Source organism: Xiphias gladius, chromosome 3, assembly GCF_016859285.1.
Source record: "Xiphias gladius isolate SHS-SW01 ecotype Sanya breed wild chromosome 3, ASM1685928v1, whole genome shotgun sequence".
Lineage (NCBI taxonomy): Eukaryota > Metazoa > Chordata > Actinopteri > Istiophoriformes > Xiphiidae > Xiphias > Xiphias gladius.
This window is the reverse complement of record NC_053402.1, coordinates 4,061,602-4,089,504: the sequence shown is the minus strand read 5'-3', so window position 1 is coordinate 4,089,504 and position 27,903 is coordinate 4,061,602. Positions and strand designations below refer to the sequence as shown.

Sequence of the window (27,903 nt, the reverse complement as noted above, 5' to 3'; positions counted from 1 at the left end):
TTGAAGACTTAATTAGACCATTGTGAGCATAAGGACCACATGCCACCCACTTCTCTATAGTGAGTCAGCTAATAAATTCGATAAATTTAATCGATTATTAGATAGAGATTCCTGCTGCCTACTAAGTCCAATAAAGCCAAAGCATACAATGATAAGACATTATAGTGGGGTTCTCATTTAATTCCCTTTGCTCACGTGCTATATCAAAAGTTTTTAGCTAGATATTTGTGTGTTCATCTATCCATTCACCTCATATGCCCTGGTTGCTCTGTAAGGAGAAAAATGATTTTTAGAGAATGATGTGCCACAAGAAAAAACACCGCCTTTGTTGGCATATTGCTGTGTTTCTTGGCACATTACCGCCACCTGTGAATCAGTGGTATAGCGTGAAACTAGTGGGAGGAATGTGTGATGCATCACTGCATTTTTATGCATCCTCACGCTCATGCACAGAACAAACAAATTCCACATGCAAAGCATTGTTCCATGGTGCTATTAGTGATCAGCAACTCCAAAGGGTAAATTTAAGAGCTGGCTCTCAAAATGCACTGCAGTCACAACCTACGTTTCCCTTAAAGTATTAATCTTTTAAATTTCAGTTTTGTTTGATTTGGTAACAACTGTGGTTACTGGTGGTGACAGCAAGTGTGTTTCAGGAATTCAGATCCCAGTTTTCTATTGGAAATGACACATCCACTATGGGGATTAGCAAATACACCTAGAGCAGCTACTGTGAATCACTTGTGCATGCATGCAATTTGAATCCCATTTGGGAAAGGCAAACTACAGAGTGCAAATATATTGAATGGCTAATGCTGAAAAAAACTTTGACCGTAAATGTTAGTGAAACTGGAGTTTGATATAATGAAAATCTTAAGCATTAACACTTTAAACTCAGAAGACAATTACTAAGCAAGCATGTCCAAATCATGAAAAGGATCATGTGAACCTGAAGTTTTTTTCTGTATAAGATAATTCTTAAATCTGGCATGTATGAGTTACTTTGAACAAATCAGCTAACTGAAAGGAAGGGAATCATTGTATAATCATTTAAATGATTGATAACATCAACATGCACACACTGAAAATAATTTACACTGATAAATATTTTTTAATAATAAATGTTTACCACAGATGTATGTGTACTGTACATACAGCTCTGAAAAAAATTAAGAGACCACTGCAAATTTTTCAGAAATTAGGAACTCTACATGTATGATAGCCATTCCATTCCAGTGTCTGTTCTCTTCAATTCAAGCACACCTCATTCTACTTAATGAGGTACTGATTAGGTGATCACCTGAACCAAATCTTATTTAACGAGGAAAAGTATAAAAACCACTGCTGTGGTCATCACTATCGTCTTGCAATAGGACCAGCTGGATGGCAAAAACAGTGCTAGCAGTACCGCAAAAGTAATTGAGACAGAGACAGAGACAGAGACAGAGACAGGGACAGGGACAGGGACAGGGACAGGGACAGGGACAGGGACAGGGACAGGGACAGGGACAGGGACAGGGACAGGGACAGGGACAGGGACAGGCTGAGGTTTTGCAAAAGACCATAAGGATTGGACCATAGAGGACTGGAGTAAGGTCATCTTCTCTGATGAGTCCAATTTTCAGCTTTGCCCAACACCTGGTTGTCTAATGGTTAGACGGAGACCTGGAGAGGCCTACAAGCCACAGTTTCTCGCACGCACAGTGAAATTTGGTGGAGGATCGGTGATCTGGGGTTGCTTCAGCAAAGCTGAAATTGGGCAGCTGTATCTTTGCGAAGGACGCATGAATCAAGCCACGTACAAGGTTGTCCTGGAAGAACACTTGCTTCTTTCTGCTCTGACAATGTTCCGCAATTCCAAGGATTGGTTTTTCTAGCAGGACAATGCTCCATGCCACACAGCTAGGTCAAGGTGTGAATGAAGGACCACCAGATCAAGACCCTGTTATGGCCAGCCCAATCTCCAGACCTGAACCCCATTGAAAACCTCTGGAATGTGATCAAGAGGAAGATGGATGGTCACAAGCCATTAAATAAAGCTGAGCTGCTTGAATTTTTGCGCCAGGAGTGGCATAAACCCACCAAACAGCAATGTGAAAGACTGACTCAGAGCATGCCAAGACTCATGAAAGCTGTGATTGAAAATCAGGGTTATTCCACCAAATATTGATTTCTGAACTCATCCTTAGTTAAAGCATTAGTATTGTGTTGTTTAAAAATGAATATGAACTTGTTTTCTTTGCATTATTTGAGGTCTGAAAATCTTTTTTGTTATTTTGACCATTTGTCATTTTCTGCAAATAAATGCTCTAAAGGACAATATTTTTATTTGGAATTTGGGAGAAATGTCAGTAGTTTTTAGAATAAAACAAAAACGTTCATTTTATTCAAAAACATGCCTATAAATAGTAAAATCAGAGAAACTGATAATTTTGCAATGGTCTCTGTTTTCCGTGCACTTCACCCCAGCTTTCCATTACAGTACAATCCTGTGGATCAACAGCAACTATGCATTCACTCATTCCCCCCAACCACACACACTTTCTCATCATGCACACAGATTTATACTCTTCTTCTATTTGGAAGCCATAGCAACGACCATTTGCCTCAGAACTTTAATCACTAAATCTGCACAGTGAGTCATTATCAGATTATGGGATTATCCAATCCACAATGAGAAATCAAACAGGCCCGGAGTCAATCACAGAGAGACAAACGCATGCATGCTCTTACACACACACACACACACACACACACACACACAAATATGATGTGTGTGTGTGTGTGTGTGTGTTTGTATTTATGTGATAGAGAGCACTACGAAGAGAAGACACAAACTAAAGAAATGGGTGATAATTGGCAAGTGTTTCCAGTTACGAGGCTGCCCTCTACAGATGAGGAAGAAAAACTGCAGGTTCAGTAAACAGCAGACTAACAGGTCCTAGATGCTCCAAGTAGCCAATCAAACATACAAATTATTATAGTTTAGAGAAGTTGAAGAAGCAGAGACTTTTAGCAGCTCTACTCCACTCTTTCAAGAAGTAAACTATTACATCAGGTCTAATATTTGTGTTATCAATACTAGGCGGACAAATTATGGTACTTTAACATCCGACTTTATACAATCCTGTTTACATCAAGCCATATTTTGGTAGTCCTGGTAGGAAATACTACATATAGCCATTACCACCTCCATTTCCAGCTTGACTGATCCAGTCCAGCTCATTTTATGTCCAATGTGACAAAAAGCGGTAAATGGCACTGTAGGCTAAACTTTAGGCTGTTGCTGTTATTTGCTTTGCTGTAAGTTTTGCAGAAGCAGTAGGCACATAAGCATTAATAATATGTCATAATATAACACCAAGTAAAGACAATATTTTTAATGAAAAATTCGGAATGAATGTACATTCAGTGTTAATGTTGAATCTAAATGTTTGAATCTAAAAATTCGTTTTCAAGTAAGGTTTGTCTTGTTTTCTAGAGGATCTTTCTGCTTGGTAAGAATAAAGAGTTAGCTGAAGTAGCTACGTGCATTTGAGGCTTTTATAGTTGGACTCAAAGATTAATGCAGCAAGCTAGACAACAACAATGCTTTTGTTTAAGCAGTGATCTCACATTTTTGGCCCAAGAGTAATTCACACAGCATTTTAGCTTTGAGAGTACAGATGGGTGACAAATTAAGAGCAAAACCGACATAAAGTGTCTTAGTAAGGTGTTAGGCCACCACGAGCTGCCAGAACAGCTTCAATGCACCTTGGCTTTGATTCTACAAGTCTCTGTAACTCTACTGGAAGGATGGAACATCATTCTGCCAAAAGGTATTCCCTCATTTGGTGTTTTGATGATGGTGGTGGAGAGCGCTGTCTAACATGTCGGTCCAAAACCTCCCTTAGGTGTTCAGTTGGGTTGAGATCTGGTGACGGCAAAGGCCATAGCATATGATTCACATCATTTTCATACTCATCAAACCATTCAGTGATACCTCATTCCCTATTAATGGGGAATTGTCATCCTGTTTCTCCACTCATTTTTCAAGTTTTTCCTTTAAATTGTCACCCGTCTTAGCTCATAAATTTAAGAGAAGTAGTCCAGAGGACTCCTAGGTCATTAACCGTGTCTACACAAAAAGAGTTTCAGCCACGCTTTTCAGTCATCCGTTTCAAGCACATCTGACGAAACAGATGTGCTCCTATTTAATCCATTCAGCTTTCTACGCAGGCCAAGTAATGGCTTGCAGTTTACTCACGCTATACACATGTAAACGTGACCCAAAGTGTATTGGATATTAACGCTCTAAGGCTATTTTTCAACGTTATCTCATTTCCCTACTAAAAGTTGCTCTCAGCAGCTTTGTGAATAGCTCTTAGGGGGAAACTATTAGTTGGGAATGTACACTACAAATGGTAAAATAAAATCCATCGATTATCAAGGGCTGACTCTAAATGTGTTTTCAAACCTGTAGTTTGGTTCATTTGTCTGGACAAGGGAGAAAAATTATACATTGTTATCTTTTGCTTCTGGTCCACTTTCTGTTCACTCTGGCATTTTACAAATTAACAGGTAACTCATGACTCATAGACAGTTATGGCGATTTTTTCCATCATCAGGATGCGTGGAGAAATCAAATTCCTGCATGTCGGCAGTTCATGTAGAACTGTAAAGCTTCTTAAGGGTATATTTATGTTCCCTTGTGTCACATTGTGTTCGCGAAGAAATAACTGATTATGAGCATTATTGGTATCATTAGACTGCAAAGACACCACACATTACAATAATGAAAAACAGATATGATTGATTTTAGTGCATCCGCAAGGTGACAGTGCTTTTCCCAAAGGACATAACCAACCAAGAATTATCAGCAACAGCTATTTTTAGTATGCTGCTATGAATTAAGTAGGATTTTTTTTTTGTCTTGATTCAGGACTTTTATTTTGGGTAATCTTTCCAATTTTTTGAAAAGAGGTAACATTTAAATACAAATGAGGTGAATTCTAGACAATCACATCCTAGGGACAAAATGGACACTGAAATGCATGAGTGAAGATTTCCTTAATCACTTAATTAACCTTTAGTTGAACAAAAGGCATTGAGCTAGTCTCAGCCTATTACAACTGTTAGAGCATACATCAGCAGATCACTTATATCTTCTCACTTCTAATGAAAAAATAGTGTCTGACACTTTTGATACTCCTAAACAGACACAACAGACTAGTCAGCTAAGAAAAGAAACATCAATAGTTTAACAGGGAGAGAAGAAAATAGCACCAACAAGCAAATTTCCCTGGGGGCAAAACAAGTCAGCATTCTGCTTCAGGATCCACGTCTTCTGTGGGGAGAAAATCAAACCCAATGAAGTCTTTTCCAGCAAATCAATCACCAATGAGGACAAAAGCAGTTGATAAGTGGTTAATTTAAATTCCATTACTGATCAATGATTTTACCTGACAAGGAAGAATGGAGCTGATTCTCACAGTGTCTGTTAAATTTAAGAGACAACCACAGGAGGAGACAATAATGTAGGAGTTTAGAGGGATACAGACCAGTGCTGAGAAGCATTGAAAAACATGTCCATCCAGAAATTTGGATTTGAACAGACCTGGGCATAAAAAGCAGCCATGCTCAATTTAGTTGTTGAGAAAGTATTTGAGGTGGCCTCACAAGTGCATATTTTTCCAGTATGTAATGGAGACACTTATACCAGCATTATCTCATTGGATCGCATACAACAATGACACCACTTTCAGGACATTCTAGTGTCATGTTTACGCATTTTAAGCTTTTCGCGTGTCATTTGACAGTTTTGTTTACAGTTAGGATTAAGGGGAGGGTTAGAGGTTAGTAGGTAATAAAATGACGTGGCGTGAAATGACACGCAAAAAACAAAAAATGCATAGTGACAACACGCGTTATGACTTAATGAAATTGGCGTGTTATTCATATACCATTTGGTGAGATCAGGCTGCTGATAGTGCATTCAGAAACTATTATTTTCATTCATTAATTTTGTTATTTTTCAAACTTATGCTCAAATTATTTAAATTTGAGCATAATTTATTAAAAAGGAAAAACTGAAATATCAAATTGACATTAGTATACCCTTTGCTCAGTACTTAGTTGAAACAGTTGAGTTTACAGCCTCGAGTCTTCTTGGGTAAGATGCAACAAGCTGAATTTGGGGATTTTCTGCAATTCTTCTCTGCAGATCCTCTCAAGCTTTGTCAGGTTGGATGGGGACTGTCGGTGGACAGCCATTTTCAGGTCTCTCCAGAGATGTTCAATTAGGTTCAAGTCAGAGCTCAGGCTGGGCCACTCAAGAACATTAATATAGTTGTCCCTAAGCCACTTCTGTGCTGTCTTGGCTGTGTGCTTAGGCTCATTGTCCTGTTGAGAGGTGAAACATCGGCCCAATCCGAGGTCCTGAGCTCTCTAGATCAGGTTTTCATCAAGGATATCTCTGTACTTTGCTCAGCTTTCCCTCAACCCTGACCAGTCTCTCACTCCCTGCTACTGAAAAAACACCCCTGAGGCATGATGCTGCAACCTCCATGCTTCAACGCTGAGATGGTATTGGGCAAATGATTAGTGGTGCCTGGTTTCCTCCAGACATGGTGCTTAAAATTGAGGCTAAACAGTTCAATCTTGGTTTCGTCAGACCAGACACTCTTGTTTTTCATGGTCTGAGAGTCCTTTAAGTGCTTTTTTGCAAACTCTAAGTGGGCATTCAAGTGCCTTTCACTAAGAAGAGGCTTCTGTCTGGCCACTCTGCCACAAAGCCCAGATCAGTGGAGTGCTGCAGTGATGCTGTCCTTCTAGAAGTTTCTTCCATCTTGCTACAGAATCTCTGGAACTCAGCCAGAGTGATCATCAGGTTCTTGGTCACCTCTTTTACAAAGGCCCTTCTCTTCTAAGTTTGGCCAGGCAGCCAGCTCTAGGAAGAGACCTGGTTGTTCCCGATTTCTTCCATTTAAGAATTATGGAAGCCACTATTCTCTTGGGAACCAGTGAAGCAGAAATTTTGCGTAGCCTTCCCCAGATCTTTGCCTCTACACAATCCTGTCTCTGAGGTCTGAAGGCAGTTCTTTCGACCTCATGGCTTGGTTTTTTCTCTGATATGCGTTGTTAGCTGCGAGACCTTACATAGACAGGTTTGTATGATTTTAGCATAAGGCTGCAACATTACAAAATGTGAAAAATGTGAAGCAGTCTGAATACTTTCTGAACGCACTTTATATTGGCCATGTAACTTTATATGTCTAGCTATGTCATACAGGTCCGATGGGCGTTTCTCCCGTTTGGGGAAGCAAGTGACCAATCAGTTTTGTTCGTGGGTTTGGCCTAGCCAAAGCCAAGACTCAAACCCCACAGAGCATCTGTATAGAGACCTGCAGATGGCAGTTACCAGGTGTTTCCCATCCAATCTGACGGAGCTTGAGAAGACCTGCCAGGAAGGATGGGATGAACTGCTAAAATCCAGGTGTGCAAAGCTTGTACCCAAGAAGACTCAAAGCTGTAATTGCTGCCAAAGGGACTTCAAAAAAGTACTGATTTAAGGGTCTGAATATTCTTGTTAATAAGAAATTTCAGTTTTTGATTTTTAATAAATTTGAAAAAAAAAAATTCTAAAAACATGTTTTCACTTTGTCATCATGGGTTATTGAATGTAGACTGGTGGCCAAAAAAGGGCAATTTTATCCATTTACAATTAAATCTACAGCACAAAGTGTGCAAAAATTGAAGGGCCTGACCACTTTCTGAGGCAACTGCAAATCAACATGTGAAAAACACAGTTTCCTCCACAGAAATGGGAAAATATACCAGAGGGATAAGACCATTCCATCCAGCACACCTTTTCTGGGGAATACAAATGAGACAATAAAGACAAAGTGAGAAGGGGACAAAAGTTAAAGTTGAACTGATTGACAAGCATCCTTGGTCATGCAATATACTTCAAGATACTTCTGATTTTTTGAATCATATTATTATAGTGGTTGAAGCATCATGGCATTGGTATTTCTAGTAGCAACTTTGGTCAGGATTGAAGAAACAATGAATGAAGTCAAATACGGAGACATCCCTAAAGAAAAACAGTACTCCTAAGCACATCAATTAAAACTGGAATAAAGTTTCACCTTTCAGCAATGTGACCCAAAGCACCCAGCAAACAGCAAAAATACGGGCCTCTGAATATCCCTGAGTGGCCCCAGCCAAAGCCCCGACTGGAACCCCACTGAGAATCAGGAGAGACCTAAAGATAACTGGTCACCAGTGATCCTAATACAGTCTGACAGAGGACACAGTAAGAGGATCGGAATTGGAGAGACTGTGTGTTTCCAGGTGTGCAAAACTGGTAGAGGCATACCCAAGACTGGAATCATTTGTATAGTTAATGATTCAATATTTGTTTTAGACTAATAAAAAATAATAATCTGGAGACATTGCTAAACAAATTTTCGCTTTTTCTTTGTCATTATAGGTTAATGTGTTTACTCTTTGCCCTTCTTTGTCATAGTGGAGCCTGGTTTGTCATACATTTTTTCAAGCTCTGGAAAAGATTTTTAAAAATACTTCCTATTGACTACAGTTCTGTTCAGTATGGGTTTATATTGGAAGTGCCACTAATATTTTCAGGCCGATTGTCAATATCATTTGTTGCACAAAAAATATTCTGGTCAATGTGGAAAAGCTTTTGAAACGATACTGCTGCTAGGGAACACTACAATTATACTGGGAAGAATAAATAAAACCAGTGGCAGTGACAGGTACTGTAGGTTAGAAGGAAAAAAAGGATTGGAGTGGATTCCTTAAACCAAATCATTCGGGGCAAGTTCTAGTCTCATACAGAGGTCCATGTGGGTTATCTTGGATCCTATTAACACAGACCTGAACGAGGGCCCAAGATGAGCCAGGTCCAAATTATAATCTGTCTAATTGGAGAGCGGGAGCTGGAAATGTGAACTGTGAAGGGCAGGAAAATTGACATGTGCTTCTGGTCTTTTCCGTTACAGTTACTCATTATTTGAAGGAGTATCATGCCATTACCAGTGTTAGTGTTGTCTTTGTTTTGATATGTTTGGGTTGACCACATTTTGGATCATGTCGAATTATCTTTGTGTCCATTTTAGACCAGGTATCTTAAAATAAGAAAAAAAAATTATGCACATCAGGGTTAGTTAGCTTTTCCACAGGTCTGTTCTAGATCGGGTGTGACCCAATCCTATCTGAGATTTCTCTGATAGTTTTCCTAACTTATTTTATTGTAAAGTGTTGTATCTGACTAATTCCCTCAACGTGTCTTATCTACTCCATCAGTGATTTCCTATATATCACAGATTTCCTTTCAACAACCTCTATAGAATCTGTTCACATTAAATGGAGAACCCCCCATTTGCGACCTTGTCATTGATGGTGTGGGAGACAGTCCCAGATGCTTCCTATATAAAATTTTAGGGAAGTAGGTTGTGAACTACTCTTTATCAGAGGTGGGGAAGTTAAGCAGAAATGCATTTACCAAACCAACCAGTTAGCCCTGATCACTAAAGCCTTCTCATGTAAAACTGTTGTTAGAAAACATTTTACATTAAGCATAAATCACATCTTTGTGCAGCTTGTCCAATTTGGTTTTCAAGTGTGGATTGGGCTCATTGCTGCACACACAACAGTAATGATCCCATTATGATTTTGTGCAACGGAATGAGATGAAGATGATGCACATGAAAACTTACCTGGACAAGCCACACAAAGATGATACAGCTTTATCATTAGTGTTTTCCAACACCATGTTTCAGTTTTACAAGAGAAAAGACTTCAAAACCAGTTAAGTTTCCCACATCTGATAAATACCATCCCTAAGCTTTTCAATAGGAAGGATTTGGGACTGTCTCCCATGCTATCAGTGAGACAGCCCCAAACTGGGCTAAGTAGAGAGAGCAATTAAAGCAGCAGTGAAAGTAGCATGGGTGGGATTTCCTAAATAAAATAGCAGTTGCTCTATTATTACATTTTTTAAATATTGACCTTGAATTAACAGGGAAGGAACAAAGGACATATGTACATCATAACAGCATGTCCAGATAAGGAGGTGAGAGATGCTAAGACTATGTGACTTAATGAGAGCATGTTGTTTTCCTCTGTCACCAAAGTGGTTTTTGTTTCCACCAGAGGCCTGAATTCCAAAGGACAGGAGCTGAGTAAATAACCTGTCAAAGTGCATCCAGTCACACCTGCCACAACTGTCAGTTTGTGCTCAGTTTCACAATAAAAATCTAGTCAAGGACACCAAGTAAAACAAACAATGTGCTGAGGTTTTCGTCCAGTGTTTTAAAGAAAGGATGACAATATTCAAGATCATTAAAGTGAGACTTTATAATGGTGATAAATGTTGCTGAGGCATTTATACTAACAAAGTATTCAAAACCTCTCTAGTAAATTCAAACTACCACACAATCTTTTAGCTGAATTGCAAATTCCTTGAAGGGTTTTTTTTTCCCTTTTCTAGCATTTCTGAGTAAACTTTTTGTTTGTTGGCATATTTTCTTATTCCCACATAACTGCCACAATTTAGATCACGCAATAAATAATCTGATTATCAACCAATTAATTGTAAGTTCTAGTACAATACACTATGAAGGTGCCTCTGCCATTCTTTCTGCAGTACTTTATTTCGGTATGGTAAAGCCAGCTTGGTCAACCAAAATTTTTAATGTAAGCTTAGAACCTTTACTACAAATTTCATTCAGTATAGGCTACTTTACATTATGGCTGGCTGTTTTGCAAAGCATGCTGCTTTGTTTTTTATGTGTTTTACTACCTTCCAGACAACCACTGGCTTCCCTTCATTTCAGGACAAATCTTCCATGATTTACGTAATCCATAAAAGTGAATATCATATCTACTTTGATTGCAGTCAAAGTTATGGAGTGGTAAGGCAGTGTGGACAAGGGTTGCAACTAACATTTATTTTAATTATTGATATTTTTTCTTTCAATAACTAAAAAACTATTTGGACTATAAAACAATGAAAAAGCAAAGACTGAAAAATTCTCTTCACAAGTTCCTTGAACCCAATGTTACATCTTCAAAGGTTTTGTCCAACAGACAGTCCAAAACTCAGAGATATTCAGTTTACTGTTATACAAGACCAAAAATATTCATATTGATCAGCTTGTAAGTGATCACTAGTAAATTTTGCCATTTCGGTCAAATAGTTACACAATTAATCAATTGTCAAAATTGTTGTTGAATATTTTTCTTTTCACCATATAATCAATTGTCATTTCAACTCTAATATCCACATATTGTCTTAAAAAGATTTCCTGACAACTCAATTGACGAACTATTTATGGACAGAATAACCAGACAGGCATTTAATTTGATGGATTAGCCAAAAACATTCCTGACATTCCTAATCAATGTACGTATTTCATCACAGTGATGCAAAAATCATATAAAATCCAATATAACCACAAATCATTCCTGCACATTGATTCGTAATATTTCCCATAATGGTCTAATACACCCAGAGATAATAAAGGAAACAATACCACAGTATGAATAGTATGGATAAATGTAGATTGTCACACAGCACAGCATATAATCATATAATCCAATGGCCAATAAGCATATAGGACAATCAACATGCACTTCTAACTAGTTTGTCACTGTGGTGTGTTGCAACCTTTACTATCTGTATGTTGAGGTGACCAGATTTCATGTATTTTGACCATGGTAACTGTTGTACTGTAATAAACTATGGTGAAGGCCAACGGATAAAATTGGGTACTAACTAAGTAACTTTGTAAACAGTGTTTAAAACCATACAGTAGCCTACCATGGTGAGTGAAGCTTTAGTAAACTAGGGAAAACTCAATAAAGAAAATGGTCTTTAATAATAAATAGTACACCATTAGATAAAATACTTGGTTAACAGATTCCCATTATTTGCCTCATTTTTGTATTTTATTGTTTAGAATAATAAATTGGCAGGCTCTGTAATAATTTCTTTACCATTCCTCCTCTGTCTCCTTCACTCCTCTTCTTATTCAGTCTTCCTCCTCTGCTTCCTCTATACTCTCCCTACAGGTATTACAGTAAAAAAAAAAAAAAAAAAAAAAATTCTTCTGATTTTTTTTAATTTTAAGGTAAAGTCATATTCCCCATGTACAATTTGTAAAACAATTTACAGAGGTGGCCCACATTGGCCCTCGGCGCTTCCTAAATAAATAGTGTGTTAAATATGTTAAATTAAAAATTTTGCACTATATTTGTAGATCGCATGGTAACTGACATCCAAATAGATTGTATGCCTACAAATCAGCTACCTATCACCTGGTAGTACAATTCCTAAATCCTGTAACCCCACCCGATTCTGACACTGGGTTACCTCCTGGCTTGAGGATTCACTTGACACTCGTTAGTGTCTGGTCGAGTTTTACACAGCAATTTTATCTAAAACTAGGCAAGCATGTGGCTAGTCCTAGAAGAGTGATATAAAGCTGCTATACTGAGCAGCCAGCCCCCTCTGTTGGCCAAAACAAGCACAACACGACATGTCTGCTAATCTGCTCTGCTGACCGTTTCTTCTTTTTAGTGTGTTTTTAATTCACAGTTAAAAACAGGCACATTTCTAGGGACAGCTCCAGCCGGAGACAGGCAACCGAAAACGGTTGCCTCAACGTCCTCAGTAACTCATTTAACGAGGATGGATGTTTACAACAGATAGTTTGGCTAATAATATGACAGCACAACTTTGTTTTCTCTTCAGTATAAGTTTACCTAACCTGCAGGTTTGTTTCCAACCCGTCTAATCATCTGGTTGGTTTTATTTTAATGACCTGCTGGACTTTGTTGTAGCAATGTCACCATGTTTGCACATCTCAGCAATTTGTGAGTACAATGTTATTATCACTGATAGAAAAGATCGGCAAGTATCAAAATTAGAAAAATTTTCACTAAATCACTAACAGACCCTTTTCCCAGCAGACATTATGACTTCTCAAAGCAAGAAAAGCACAGCCAGAATTAAAAACAACATTAATGATGGCTGCTTTCCATTTCGGTGAGCCAGTTCCAACTCTCAGTTATTGTGCATTTTCAGCCACTGACATGGTTTACTGGAACATTTATTGGAATGAAGCCTTCATTAATGTACTTATTTACACCACTGCTTTTCCTGCTTTGACAAGTCAAAATGTCTCCTGACAAAAAGGTATATTATCCTTTAATCCCACTAGCCACATATTTACCTCCAGCTGCTACTAATAATAGAGGCTGCTGGCACTCCCTGTCGGCTCATCAAGTTCTCTACCAGCAAGAGTTTCCCTAATTTTCATCTAAATTTCTGAGAATTAACCTATAATCTGTTAGTAGTAGATGTGTGAATGAAATCTCATTCAGGAAATTGTTTATAGTCTTGTTTTGTAAGGGAAAATTATCCGAGCAGCAGAGAAGAAGGTATGCTGCTTGTCAGCAATGAGTGCAAGAACAGTGAGAAAGGTCATTGACAGTAAAATGTTTGATAAAATGCTGTATAATTTAAAACTTGGTGGACCTCTACTGGTAGCCCATTAGCAATGCTAGCTCATGCTGTTCACGTTTACAACCCAACCCAGTCTGTTTCCTGTCCCCCTCACCCCACCTGCTTTTGGTCACAGCACACGAGTAAATTTTGCCAGATGAGTTCCGGGTCCCTAATACAGTTCTACCTTCTCATCCACCACATTACTTTCCCCTGTAGCATAGCTTGAGGCATCATATAAGATTTGAGCAAGATTGAAATCTTGATCTTTGAACTTTAACAAACGGCCAATATTGGCCTGACGTTTCTGTCTAATCAAGCATCAACTGCCAAAAGCAAAATGTGAAACAGAAATGGAAGAGACAGAGATAGAAAAAGAACAGTGTTTGCATTCAATGGTGCACCATCTGTCTCAGAATAGTGTTTGCACTCAGTGGTGCACCATGTCTGACTGTCTTAACATCGTATCTTAACATCCTGTTTGACCTGTGTTAACAGGTGTTCCATGTATCAACTTTCAAATGTTTCAGGACACATTATGAAACTTAAAAATCTTAAATGGGGACAATTGGAATTAAATTAAAACATCTACCTCCACAGAAATGACATAACCTAATGAATGTCTGCAAGCATAATTCCCTGTACATTATGAATTGCAGCCTTTATGTCATTATAGTGTTGATAATGAGTTCAACATGGTACCAGAAAGTTGTCCAGCAATATATTGGAAATAAAGAGGGCAGACTCTGATATCTGATATCATATAGTACTTAAGATAACCCCGAAATGTAAATGACTTACTTCTTATAACCTCACACAGCACCTTAAACCCCTTTGATATTCAAGGTGCTTTCACACCTAACCAGTGTGGTGCCATTCAAAGATGCTAACATTCACACTAATGCGGTTCTGTCATGGTGTGAACGAAAAGCAGACCAATCACAGGATTGTGTAATAGAAGATTTAAGCATGAATTCAAAGCAAAAGTACTATTAAATACATCTGCTGATCATGAACTGAAAGTAATGTGATCTATAAATCAGTGATCTGTATAATTGCGCAGTATCATTTTGAAACCAACTCATATGGGGGTCAGCATGTGAGTGTGGAGATTTTCTCTGATACATCAGAAAATGAAAAGCAGTTACAAGTATTATAAACTACTTATCCCATAATATTACGGTACTGATGGCTCTTTTTTTGTCTTGTTTCTGCTTATTCATTTTTATTTATGTTCAATTATATGAGTTCCAGTTGCAGTCTTAACGCAGCCCCTGAACCCCAATTTGGTATACATCTCACAACCCTAATTGCCATTATCGATTCTGCTTATTGGTCTGATTCTATATGAGTTCCCTTGATGATTCCTGATCATTTTCTGTGTGGAAAAACAGTAGGCTTACCCAAATTTTCAGCATCAACATACCTGTTTTATTATCTCTCTCTCATCATCTAAAATTGATGAAATGAGAGAATATTTCTACAGCATTCATTTTAATTTAGGTTTTCTTACTGGAAGTTAAGACCATTTTGCGTAGAAAGATGTTTCAGCATACTGCTGGTGTTTCCACCCTTACTTCAAATTAATATTTTATAGATATTATAAATACGTCATCTTTCTTAGTGAAATGAACAACCAATGCTGCTACTAAAATTATTTTAAATAATATAACTTTTAAACAGTCCATCAGTCTCCATCTGTCGGTCTATGAATAAGCAGACCTATACAGAACAGAATGAGACATAAACAAACAATATTTATTTTATATGATATTTTCTAGGGTATCTTAAGATAAGCGAATATCAACATTAACATGAATAAGAAATTGTAGAACATTTTAAATGTAGAAAATAATAACGTATAACGCTGAGCTTCAGCTCTGCTGCCTGGTAATTACTCCAGTCTTTACAATTTTATACAATTCGCTTTAGCTATAAAATGTAAACATAAGCCTATAGGCTATGGCTGCAGCTTTATTTTTAATTTTATCAGTTACATCAGGCCCATTCAAACTGGCCCCCCAGATTTCCTTTTATACATTTTCAAATATATTGTTACTTATACTATGGCTTGGCTGAATACTTGAAGGTTATTATTTACTTAGAGATGTACATCCATATTGCCCAGTGTGCCCAGCTAATCAACATCTTAAATTCAATTTTTTAAGCGACAGGCAATGTCAATACATTGCTTTCCATATAGCATTAGTCCAGAGTTGTATCTAAACCTTGACTGAGAGACTAGATAATCATTGTCTTAATTCGGGTCCCTAATTCCATCCTAAAATTAGACCACAAACATGAAACCATGGATCAAGCAGAGTGGTCACTATTAACCCATTCTCTATGGCTGCAGTACAAGAAATTAGAGCGGTCGGGCTCAATTTTATCAGCTGATATTGGCCTATCCCAGATATATCAGTATTGGCTTATATGTTATCTGATATGCGCCAATATGAAAACTTTTTTTACAGACCAGAATAACAGACAGAATAAGATGCTTGGACTAATTTAGAAATGGCGTCATCACATAGCTTGTCCAGCAGAACAAGCTCCGCACTGTCTGCAGTACATGTAGCAGAGCACATGTAGCAGTGTATTCACGGTAAGTTGCTATCTAGTTTGTGAAATACATGGATGGAATAGTAATAAACAACGACCCCATCATTTCCCCTTTTCAATATAACATAACATACACTATACGTATATATTTATATATATAAAGAATATCGCCAATAGAGCGATATCAGAATTTTTTACTCCCTAAAAATCAGTATCTGCTCCAAAAATCCAGTGTCGGTCGGGTTCTACAAGAAATTATATTTTTCATTTTGCAGGAAACCAAAGATGACACATTGGGAACCCTTGCTGTAATGATCATTTAAGAATACAAAAAAAGAAGCTCCAAACTAATAGATACAATGGTCTCAATGTTCATTATCATTTGTTTTGTCGTTTTTAGAAAATCAGAGGTTTTGAGTCATTATGTTTTAATACTGTAAATAATCACTATCACAGCCAAAACAAATAATCAAATATGGCTTTAATGTTGAGTGACGGATATGCAATTACAGGGCAGCCATTGTATTTTCTACACATTGCATTAGTAAAAATTCTGAAACAAGCCAAGATGATCATGAACAATTTCCAGTCCACCCAGTCACTTCGGGTAACTTCCCGGAGGAGACAATCATGTGGGAAACTTTACGGGTGGTACTGTTTGTGGGAGAGATGGCTGGAAAAAGATGGGTGTCATCCAGAGAGGGGGCACCCAACAGTGTTATATCACCTCCCTTCAGCTTGCCTTTAAGCGCTCCTGGCTGAACCCGCTTCATTGTTACTGATTGTGTTGCCTAATTTTGGCAATGTAATTTAAAAATGCCACTCAATGTAACCTTAAAAAGTTTTCATCCTACAATTTTAAAAACTTTAACCTAACTGTACATTGGATCCATTGTTAGTGTTTATTGTGTATTTGCTTAATCTGCAGGGTTTACATTGATTAGTTATTGAAACAGGTAAAAAGGACAGGTGCTCCAATCACAGTAGCACAGTTAAAGCTTTGCTAAAACAATTATTTTCCTTTCTTTTCGAGATAGTTAAAGCTGTTTATCTTGTGTTATTTTGTATTTAAAAGAAATTGAAAATTAGACAAAGAAACAACAGCATATCAACAATCTTTTTAAAATTTTTCTGTGAGCGCAGTATCAAAAATCCAGTCAAATTCAACTTATCTGAACTACGGGACCCCCAGGAACACCAACACACACATACAAACGCACATTCTTCATCAGGTGGAAAGGAATTATATTTCAAAATCTGACACTTAAGATAATGCATACTATGAATATGTACAGGAATTGACACTTTTAAATAATGTCAACTTTGCAATTACTCCAGCATATTTTTACCGCTCTGTGTGTAACCTACAGTGGTTATGGGAAGAAAACAAGACAATTTGATTAGAAGTACAACGTCGTACAGATTAAGGTATGTGTGCCGAGTCTGTTGTGGGAACCTACTGATTTGAAAGCTCTTCAGTCGTGTTTAATGGCAGGTATCGTTTTCCAGATTTGTAATGAAGTTTTGTGTTGCATTCTCTCTTTCCCTGAGTGAACGCAACGCGCAGGCGTGATGTATTGAACCAATACCTCGTTCACTTTGCACGTACCAGTAAATGAGCGACAGTCCATCGAAACGCTCAAGCTCTCTCCCCCGCTGTTTCGGCAGAGACATATTATCCAAGTGTGGTCCAGCTGTTCAGCCCCTACCGCTGCTGCCGGTCGCGTTTCGGAGCGGGAACAAAGTGCCCCGTACCAGAAACGCATCACTCTGCCCTCTCTTCAACTGGCGTCGCGCTTCGGGGCTGAGCGGCGTGCCTTTGCTGACTGCGTGCATGTGTCAGCGCTCATTCCCCTTCAAATCAATGAGACGGACACTGCTCACCGGTAACGGGAGGATCTGTCGGCACGATTCTAATCTGACCGACGCGCGGGCCTTTAACTGCTGACTGACCTTAACGCATCTGTTTGACAAAACTTCAACGTCTTTCCACCCGCACCACAGTTCTAACAGTTTCTGCTGCCCGTACAGCAGGAGAAGCCGAACCTGTGTGGTGGGGACACACCGCGCAGTTGATTCCAGGATCAGAGACGCTGCATTCAAGGTGCGATTAGGAAAACCGGTCAAAAGACAATCTGAGGGCAAGGCTCCTCGGAAGAAATCACGGCCGTCACTTCATTTAAACTGATTACGCCACTGACTTAATTTTTTTGAAGTCAGTTGATACTGCAGATAATTAGAAAGATAAATGCCCATTTTAAAGAATATCTATTACTAAAGCATAATGCCAGTTAAAACAAAAAACACATTAAAGCTGGTCATGCATTATTTAGCTTACTAAATACATATACAAATACTCTGCTTAAAAGTTCAATTACCTTGTAAAAATATCTTAAGGTTAACATTTACCTCTCCTTCACTGAAAAAACAGTAGCCTATCTATGAATATGCAAATATTGTTCATTTGAAAAGAAAATTTAACTGAACTGTTTAGGTGCTTCACCAATGGCCACTTATGGTTACACAAAATCAGCAGCAAAGGCTCGGGAGAGGTGGGATGCACATCTTTTGAAAATGAGGCAGCCAAAAATACAACCAAGAGCAGCCTACTGCAGTATTGTGATGCTCCTATCTGGAATCAGCTGGACAAGTCTACAAGAGAACAAACTAGTCTGCAGGCATTCAAATTTAAACTGAAATCCAGACACCAGAAGACATGTATGAAATGCTTTATATGTATTCTTGTTTTATTGTTTGTTTGAATGTATGTACCCATGAATCCCTGGAAAGCAGTATGTCTATGGACTCTCATGATAAAAAGTTATTTATGCCATACTGAAGTTCTGTTCAAAATGTGGTGCATATTGGCCACTAGGTGGCATAAACAAAGTTGAAAAGTATGAAAAAAAAACAACTTTTTCATTTTCATCATAAGCTAACGTTCAGACTGCATAAATTGTTACACATAGCATTTAAGGACCCTCATGATTGTCAGATCACTTAGCCAAAAACTTGGAGTAAGTTGCAACAGGTTCCCTCAACCCCAAATCCAGGGTTTATGCTCGGCAAGGCTAACCATGTTTTCTGGAATACCCCAGTAGAATGCCCCACTTGAATACCCCTTTCCAGGTGAGGTTTAGAATGGTGCACACATGTCAGACACCAAAAATGAAACATGTGCAGCAGCAGGTTGTGCTATAATCACGGTAAGCATGTTTTGGCATAGGCCACAGCCATTTCTGCCTATATATTCTTTTTTTGCAAAATTTCAAAAAATACAAAATCTACTTTCCCAAACTCCTCCTAGGCTGCCAGTTCAATCTGCATGAAACTTTTAATTGAATTGATTTATTTTTTATTTATATAGTGTCAAATCATAACAGGAGTTATCTCAGGCACTTTCCCTAGACCGTACTCGTTATAGTTATATTTACAAAGGGGGGCAGGGGGGAGGAAAGGGAGCATAGCATAGTACAGGTACCGCATAAAGATGTATAATAATAATGAGACTAATAAGAAAAATAATTATTATAATAATAGCGTGAATAATAATACTAATAAAACTACAAAATATAATCATAGTAATGATAATCATAACAATTTAAGCAGTAGATGTTTAGCAGGATCATGGGGCAGTAGATGGTTTGCAGTCACAGATCCAGACTCTAGTACCAGGGGCAGAAATACCTGCAGAAAGTGACAAGAGGAGAGAGGAGAGAGATGAGAAAGTACAAAACTATGGGAGAGAGAGAGAAGTTGCAATAATCCAGCCTAGAAGTAACAAAAGCATGGACTAGTTTTTTTGCGTCTTTTTGAGACAGGATATTTTTGCGATTTTACATAGGTGAAAAAACGCAGTCCTTGAGGTTTGTTTTATGTGGGAGTTAAAAGACATATCCTGATCGAAGAAAATTAGATTCCTAAGTGGTGCTGCAGTCCAGGGCAAACCCATTTAGAGTAACTATATCATTAGATAATGTGTTTCTGAGGTGTTGGAGGCCAAGCACAATAACTTCAGTTTTTCTGAGTTTAACAGCAGGAAGTTGCTGGTCATCCAGGTCTTTATGTCATTAAGGCATGTTTGAAGTTTAGCTAACTGATTGGTTTCATTGGGCTTCAATGACAAGTACAATAGGGTATCATCTGCATAAGAATGGGAGTTTATGGAGTGTTTCCTAATAATATTGGCTAAAGGAAGCATATATAAGGTGAACAGAACTGGTCCAAGCACAGAACCTTGTTGAACTCCTTGACTAACTTTTGAGTATATGGAAGATTTATGGTTAACGTGCACAAACTGAAATCGATCTGATAAATAGAACTTAAACCATCTTAGAGCGGGTCCTTTAATGCCAATTAAATGTTCCAGTCTCTGTAATAGGATATGATGGTCAATGGTGTTAAATGCAGCACTAGCATCTAACAAGACAAGTACAGAGACAAGTCTTTTGATTCCTTCAATTCCCTCAAGTCCTTCAATTAGAAGGTCATTTGTAACTTTCACCAGTACTGTCTCTGTGCCATGATGTACATATGCTATGATCTATCATCCATGTGCTTTCATGATTACACATTATTAAATGAGTTTTTATCCTCCAAAAAATGCAAAAGTCATAAAGGAAAAACTTATACAAATACAAATACAAATACTCATACAAAGGAAGTGATGTCATCTCTTTACGGTCTCTCTGATTAAGACAAAACCAGTAGTATGCCGTACCACACCAAGGTTCTGTACAAAATTTGGTGCATATCGGCCACTAGGTGGTGCTTTTACATAAATTTGAAAAATGTGCAAAACCAGCTTTTTCATTTTAGGTTGGAGTCTAATCTGCATAAATTGTTACACATAGCATCTAAGGACCAAAGCCTGTCCAGGGTTTATGCCAAGCAAGATTAACCATGCTTTCTGGAATACCCCTCAGAAACATGCCATCCTTGGTGGAATGTTTTCCAGTGTCTTTGCTGCTCTAAGTCAGAGACTTGCATCGCACCTGCAGTATTAGAAAACAGGTACCGGTTTTAATGGTGTGGCGGAATGTATTTGGGCCCTTCTAGAGAGTTGGTTCAAAGTCAGAGTTGCAAGGATCTTGAAATAAATGTGTCTTTCCCCCAAACTTGGTATGTATGTAATTGTATAATATGCAGGGTACAGATTTTTAGTTATTGTACAGTTAATTTTCATTTCATTCATTGGATTTTCAGACAGTTTTGGAATATATTTCCTTTACCAAAATTTGCTAAAACTGAAACACAACAATAAATAATATAATAAGAAGGGTTCTATTGACCTGTTAAGATTTTGTTTATATTTACCTTGTAAAAATATTTGAATTTTTTTTTAAATAGATTTTTTAACAATTTTAAGTGTAATTTATTATATTTTGAATCCAATCTTTCTTTGTAAAGGGCAATTGCAATTGAGCAATTATGATGACGTAGGGATCACAAAAAGTGAACTTACCAAGAGTGAGAAAAGACTGAATAAATATTTTTTTAAAAACATTTTTTTTGCTGTCGCCTCCAGAGTGGCAGTAGGGCCAGGAAACAGAGACTTTGAAACTCTCCTCAGCCCAGAATGACCCACTAGTTACAAATTCTAAACTGGATAGTGACAGCTCAGAATATAAAGAGTAGATGGACCTACATTTCTCTCACTCCCAGCAGCTATTGTGTCTAGTGACAGGGTTGACAGAACAGAACATGTCCCTGATACATAACTCCAGCAGGGTGAAGTAGATACTGGATGAACTCTGGCATACGATGGAGATTACCCAGAAGATGAAAAAGGAGAACGAAGAGACACTAGTGTTGTACATTAATGACGTGAAAGAGAGAATCAACAAAGGAAAGGAGAGAGTTTTCAAGTTCAGAATGAAGGTTTAGGTCCATGACTCTTTAAAAACAGAGGACCAGAATATTATGTTGGATGCTCTTGGCATGACGGTGACAGAAGTTCATTGCTGCTGCGTGGATAGGCAATTGAACCACCTAAACACCTTGGAGCAGCTGTCTAGTGTTGAGTACCGTTTTTCATTAATGCTTCACTGAAATGAGAGCATCCCAGCAGAAAGTTTGGAGAAACTGAGGCAGATCAAGGACAGGCTCTGATAGGAAAAGCTCAGAGTAGAGAGGGACAAAAGGAAGAAAAAGATGAAATGCATGCAAAGATCCCTGGGTGATGGCAAGAAAATGCTTGGAAGAAGCTCATGCCCAGATGAATCCCTGTCGAGCGGAGGATCAAAGTCATGATGAGGAGGTCCTTTATGGCTCATTGGGAGAAGTGGAGATTTTCCATATATGTGGCTAAGAGAGAGGCTGAACTGGCAAAGCAGCAGAAGGAAAAGGTGGAGAAGATGGCTACAATGCTTCAGCCGATCTCTGTCCACAGACAGAAAAAGATACATGAGAAAGAGCAGAAGAACCTGCCAATCAGGTATCACAAGACAAAGACGGACCAACATAATCTGTGGCCAACCTGTCTTCCACCTATTTCCAAAGCAGCTCAAGCCACTTTAGCTGCAAAAGATTCAACAGGAGGGGGGTTTGGTCCCGCTTTTAGCATGGAAAGGTCCAATTATCTCTCTGCTGATACCAGAAAGCTGCCCACTGCCCAGATTTTCCAGGGCTAAACTTTGGAATATTGAACAGCAGCAGGATTGTAAAAAATTGGTGCTCACATATGAAGAGACCAGAATCATCCACCTGCAACAGACTTGCCTCTTCTCTGCACCTGCCATCTGTGAGCCCCAGCAGGCCTTTGCAATCAACACCTGCCGTCTGCCAAACTGAAATGCGGCCAAGCAAAAGTCCCAAAACTAATAATCTAAACCAGCCAGACCCCCTTAATTCCTTAATTCTTCCCTATCCTGCCACCTCATTTCAGTGGTTGAGTGGAGAAAGGTTTGGCAATGAACAGACACCTGGTTAACATCCTTTCCCTCTGTGTGTGTGATACAAAAATAAATTTATTTATAAATATAAATAAAAACTAACAAATAAACCTTTTTTCTTTTTAGAAAAAGTCAACTGATATTTTCATGTGAAAAATGTTTTGAGTATTTTAAGTGAGCCATGTGACCACCACAAGCTAGCCTTTGTTACATGTCAAACTGTAGTTGGATTTACTAGTGATTCTCGTTTGCCTGTAGTTTATGTAGTTTATTCTGTGGTAACTGAGATGCCACAATGCATATATATATATATATATATATATATATATATATATATATATTTGAGTAAAATGGAGGTTAAACCATAAACCTAGATCGCCTATATACCATTTTAATGGGCTACCCTCTCATACAGAAGAATATCATTAAAACAGCTATTAGTATATTGGAGATGGAGTACAAGCTGATAGAACGGTCTGATAACATTTCATTAAATCAGGTTCAGCTCTAGCACAATTTGATTATTTCTATGACTATGGGTTGTATCCAAGGGCAGGGAAAACAACATATATGGTAATATAAGTTGGAGGTCTTGCCAGACTATGAAGGCTTTGGAAACTGTCCGTCTTGACTGCAGCATTTTGTCTCTGCCCCCTTCTGCCACCATCTACTGTCATTTCTAATTTAATCTAATCTTGAAGAAGCCTAACGTCTTCTGTGAGAAAGATCTAACTAAACAAAACAGTTAACTAAATAAATGAACATGACTAATTCTAATAATTGCAGACTTTCTTTTTGGTGTTGTGTAGGGGGCAGTGCAATGCGTGGATTCATAACCTTAGTATTTTTTAAATCCTGGCTATGGCCCTGTATCCAGAGGATAATCTCGAATTTTTTTTGACATGACATGACCCTGACATTTAGCACATCTGTTCTGTCTCAATCACCCTTATCAAACACTTGGGTTCAGGACAAACTTGTCCTGAAGCCAAGTGTTTGATTTTGAAATTATTGCCTTGTCATCAGGCTTGGAAAGATAAAAATTTTAGGCCCCTGCAACCTTCAGGGAACTCCAAGACTTAAAACTTTAAGGCTTTGTTCAGACTGCAGGCAACTCCAATCTGGTTTTCAAATCAGATCTTTAGGACAGACTGCCTGCAGTGTTATTTGGTCCATCATCTCACCCACCGAACAATTGCACTGTCAAGTCGCGGTACAGAACTCCTCCATAGTTGTCCTCCATAGCACCAAAAAACCTTTATAGCGCTCTGCTAGTAGCAGCATGGATTCTGCTCACACTGTCACTATGGATTTCACATCACCATTTTTTGTCCATACTTTCTAAAATCAATCCAGATACAATCTGGATATGCCAAAAAATGGATTTGGGCTGGCAGTCTCAACAAGGCCCACGTCTTGTCATACTTGAAGGTCCCTAAATACAAAAAGAGTATAACCACAAAGTTCATTGTTTATATGCAGGGTCTATGACTATTGAACTTGAATTTTTTGCTCTCAGTGAGACCAGTAGAGTCTCCCAATCCTGTCACCAATGCCTTTATTTGTTTGACCTAATTATACCAAAATCTCAATATTGATATGTGAATTAATGATTAATTGACATTGAAGTAATACTGTACAGTCCTAGTTGAAATTATTGGGAACCCTGAATTTTAAGTATAGAATTTATAATATTTTCAGAAATAAATGCAAATGCATAATCAAAATATCGTAATAAATTGTCCAAGGTTACTGAACAAAGGAGAATAAAAAAACAAAACTTGCATTAAAATAAAATAATACAAACACAAAACGTCCCCTAGACACAATTATTGGTACCCTTCACTAATATTTGGTTGCAGAACCTTTGGCAACAATGGCAGCCTCTAAATGTTTCTAAGCTATCAAGGAGCTTCGTGCACCAGTCTGCTGGTAGTTTCTGCCACTCTTCCATTGCTGTGTTCAAGCTCTTTTAAGTTTGGATGAGTCCCTTTTTGCAATGGCAGATTTCAGCTCTCTCCAAAGGTTTTCAATGGGATTTATGTCAGGACTCATTGCTAGCCAGTTTAAAACACTCCATCTTTCCCTTTTCAACCATTCTTTTGTGCTGCTCGATGTATGTTTTGGGCCGTTGTCCTCCTGAAAGATCCAAGACCTTTGCCTCAAACCTAGTTGTGTGACACAGGTAACACATTTCACTCTAAAATGCCTTGGTAATCTTCTAATTTCATCATTCCTTTGATGCATTCAGTGCCTCCGGTACCAGAGGCAGCAAAGCAGCCCCACAGCATGATAAAACCTCCACCATGTTTTACTGTAGGTAGGGTGTTCTTTTCCTTATGGGCGTAATTTTGTCACCTATAAACAAACTGATGCACTACATTCCCAAAGAGCTCTACTTCGGTTGTCCATAGAAGATTATGGCCTTCGCGCATGGAACCCGACTTGGTTTAATGTGGGGTGTATGGTACGGCCTTAAACCACCACTCCAGATTGCTCCAGCTAGGCCTGAAGCTCTTTAGATGTCTTGCGTGGTGTTTTTTTTACACAATACGCATCAATGTTCACAGACTTCTCTCCTGAGTTTCTTCTTAGCGCCACACCCTGGAAGTTTTATGACTATGAAACTTTTTGATAACATTACAAACTGTTGAAACAGGGATTTTAAGATCTTTTGCAATTTCCTTGTAGCCTTTGGAATTATGTTTTTTGATAATAGCATTTCTGATGCTCTTAGACTGCTCTCTTGTCTTCACCATTGTGAAAAAGAAACTGGAAACAATCATCTCTTTTTTATGTAGTAAAGCCATTATTCATTGGTTAATTCAGGTCATGTGAACACTGAAAATTAAGCACAGGTGAATCTTATTTGTTTTTTATTTGTTTGAGGAACTAATTTAAATAAATCAAAAGGGTGTTCTTCAGTAACTTTTGATATTTTATTAAATATTGGGATTATACAAAATTGGTTAATTTGCATTCATTTCTGAAGAAATGAAGATATTCGCTACTTAAAATTCAGGGGTGCCAATAATTTCAACCAGGACTGTATGCCTCATAATACATCTTCAATCATTTCCACCATCTTAATATCCAGTAAACCTTGTGTTGGAACCTTCTCCTGTGACATCCATCATCATAGCCTGAGATGGTTAGTAAAAACTTCTCCCATATGTTTCATATCAGGGTATCTGCACTCCAATCCTCCTGTTTCCTTAATCCTACATTGGAGCTCTGAGTTTAACATGCCTCAGGCAAAACACGAGTGCTCTGAATCTCTGACTTGTAATGGCTGCAGCTGGGATTGGAGACAAGGAGCTGTGACTGTACTTCTGCTGTTATAGGAACCCAATACCAGTTAATCCAGTCAAGTCCAATATGTCACTCCCTCAAACTCCTCAGCTGTTGACTATAACTATCAACACTAAAACAATACTCAAAGCCTCAGTCACAGCAGGTATTACAGGGGATCACAAGCAGTTTGAATTGATGGTCATGTACCACCAAGTCAAACTGCTCCTTATCTCAGTTGATGCTGCTGATGTTTTTACAATTTATGTGTTAACTTTTCAAGTTTACTGAATCAAAATGAGGCAGTGTACCTTAGTTCAACCAGGACGAGAAAAAAACTGATGAAATGCATGGAAAAAAATAAGTAAATACACTTATGATATGTCAAAATTGTCAAATACTAGGTCAAAGTTGTGACCTTTCTTAACGTAGAAAGTAAAGTTTTTACTTAAATGGGCTATAATTAATCATTTTATTATGTAACTAAAATAATTAAATTAATAATGTTATAAATTTATAACTCATCATTTAACTTACCATGTGAATTTCTATTGTTATCAATCCAAGCTTTTCCTGTTTTTTTTTTCTTTTCCTGGTGAAAATGCTTCTGTATTATTATGATGGTTTGGATCACATTTACTGAGGGGAAGATAAAGCTGCATTAATTGATTATTTTGGCCTCTTGGGGGCAGCAGAACAAATGGAAAACACAACAACTGACATATTATCCATTTATAAAGCTGTTATGGCTAACACTCGGTGATAATTCTCTGTAGGTTCATCACTACAAGCAAACCCTTTCAAACTGCACATGCATATATGCATATATCCATGGGGGCGCTGTGGGAGTGCAGTGGTTAGCACTGCAAAAAGGTTTGTGGAGTTTTCATCTCTCTGTGGGTTTCCTCCAGGTGCTCTGGTTTCCTCCCTTTGTCCATTGTGACTCTAAATTCCCATAGGTGTGAATGTGAGCATGAATGGTTGTTTGTCTCCATAGATCAACCCTGTGATACACTGGCAACCTGTCCAGGGTGTACTCTGTCTTTCACACAATGTCAGCTTGGATTGGTTCCAGCCCTCCCGCAACCCTCAAAGGATAAGCGGGTATACCTAATGGATGGATTTATAAATGTATATATACACTAACACACAGACACACACACACACACACACACACACACACACACACACACACACACACACACACACACACATACATATATACAGTGGCATGAAAACGTTTGAGCACCCCTGGTCAACATATCTCACTGTCACTCTGAATATTTAAGTATTATAAGAGTAGAAGATGAGTAGATGATAAACTGATCTCCAAAAGCCATAAAGTTAAAAGTGAAACATTATTTTGAACAGTTTAAGCAAGATTAGTGTATTATATTTTTTTGCATAATTTTAGAGTGAAAATAAGGAAAGAAGCACCATAGAAAAGTTTGGGCACCTCAAGAGATTTAAGCTCTCAGATACTCTCTTTACCAATGTCTCAGACCTTAATTAGCTTGTTAGAGCTATGGGTTGTTCACAGTCATCGTTAGGAAAGGATAAGTGATGCGAATTTCAAAGTGAATTTCAAAGCTTTATGAATATTCTGACTCCTGTTAGATCTAGCTGTTTTTATTAATAGTGACT

General features: G+C 38.1%; 1 long non-coding RNA gene across 1 annotated transcript; it reads right to left on the bottom strand.

Annotated features, from left to right (window-relative positions):
• Positions 1-4,939: 4,939 nt before the first annotated feature.
• Positions 4,940-17,759, bottom strand: LOC120784266. Its single transcript, XR_005706418.1, has 4 exons — positions 17,685-17,759; positions 7,816-7,851; positions 5,442-5,476; positions 4,940-5,326 (listed from the first exon to the last, which is right to left on the bottom strand). It is a non-coding gene; the product is annotated as an uncharacterized LOC120784266 (long non-coding RNA).
• Positions 17,760-27,903: the final 10,144 nt, after the last annotated feature.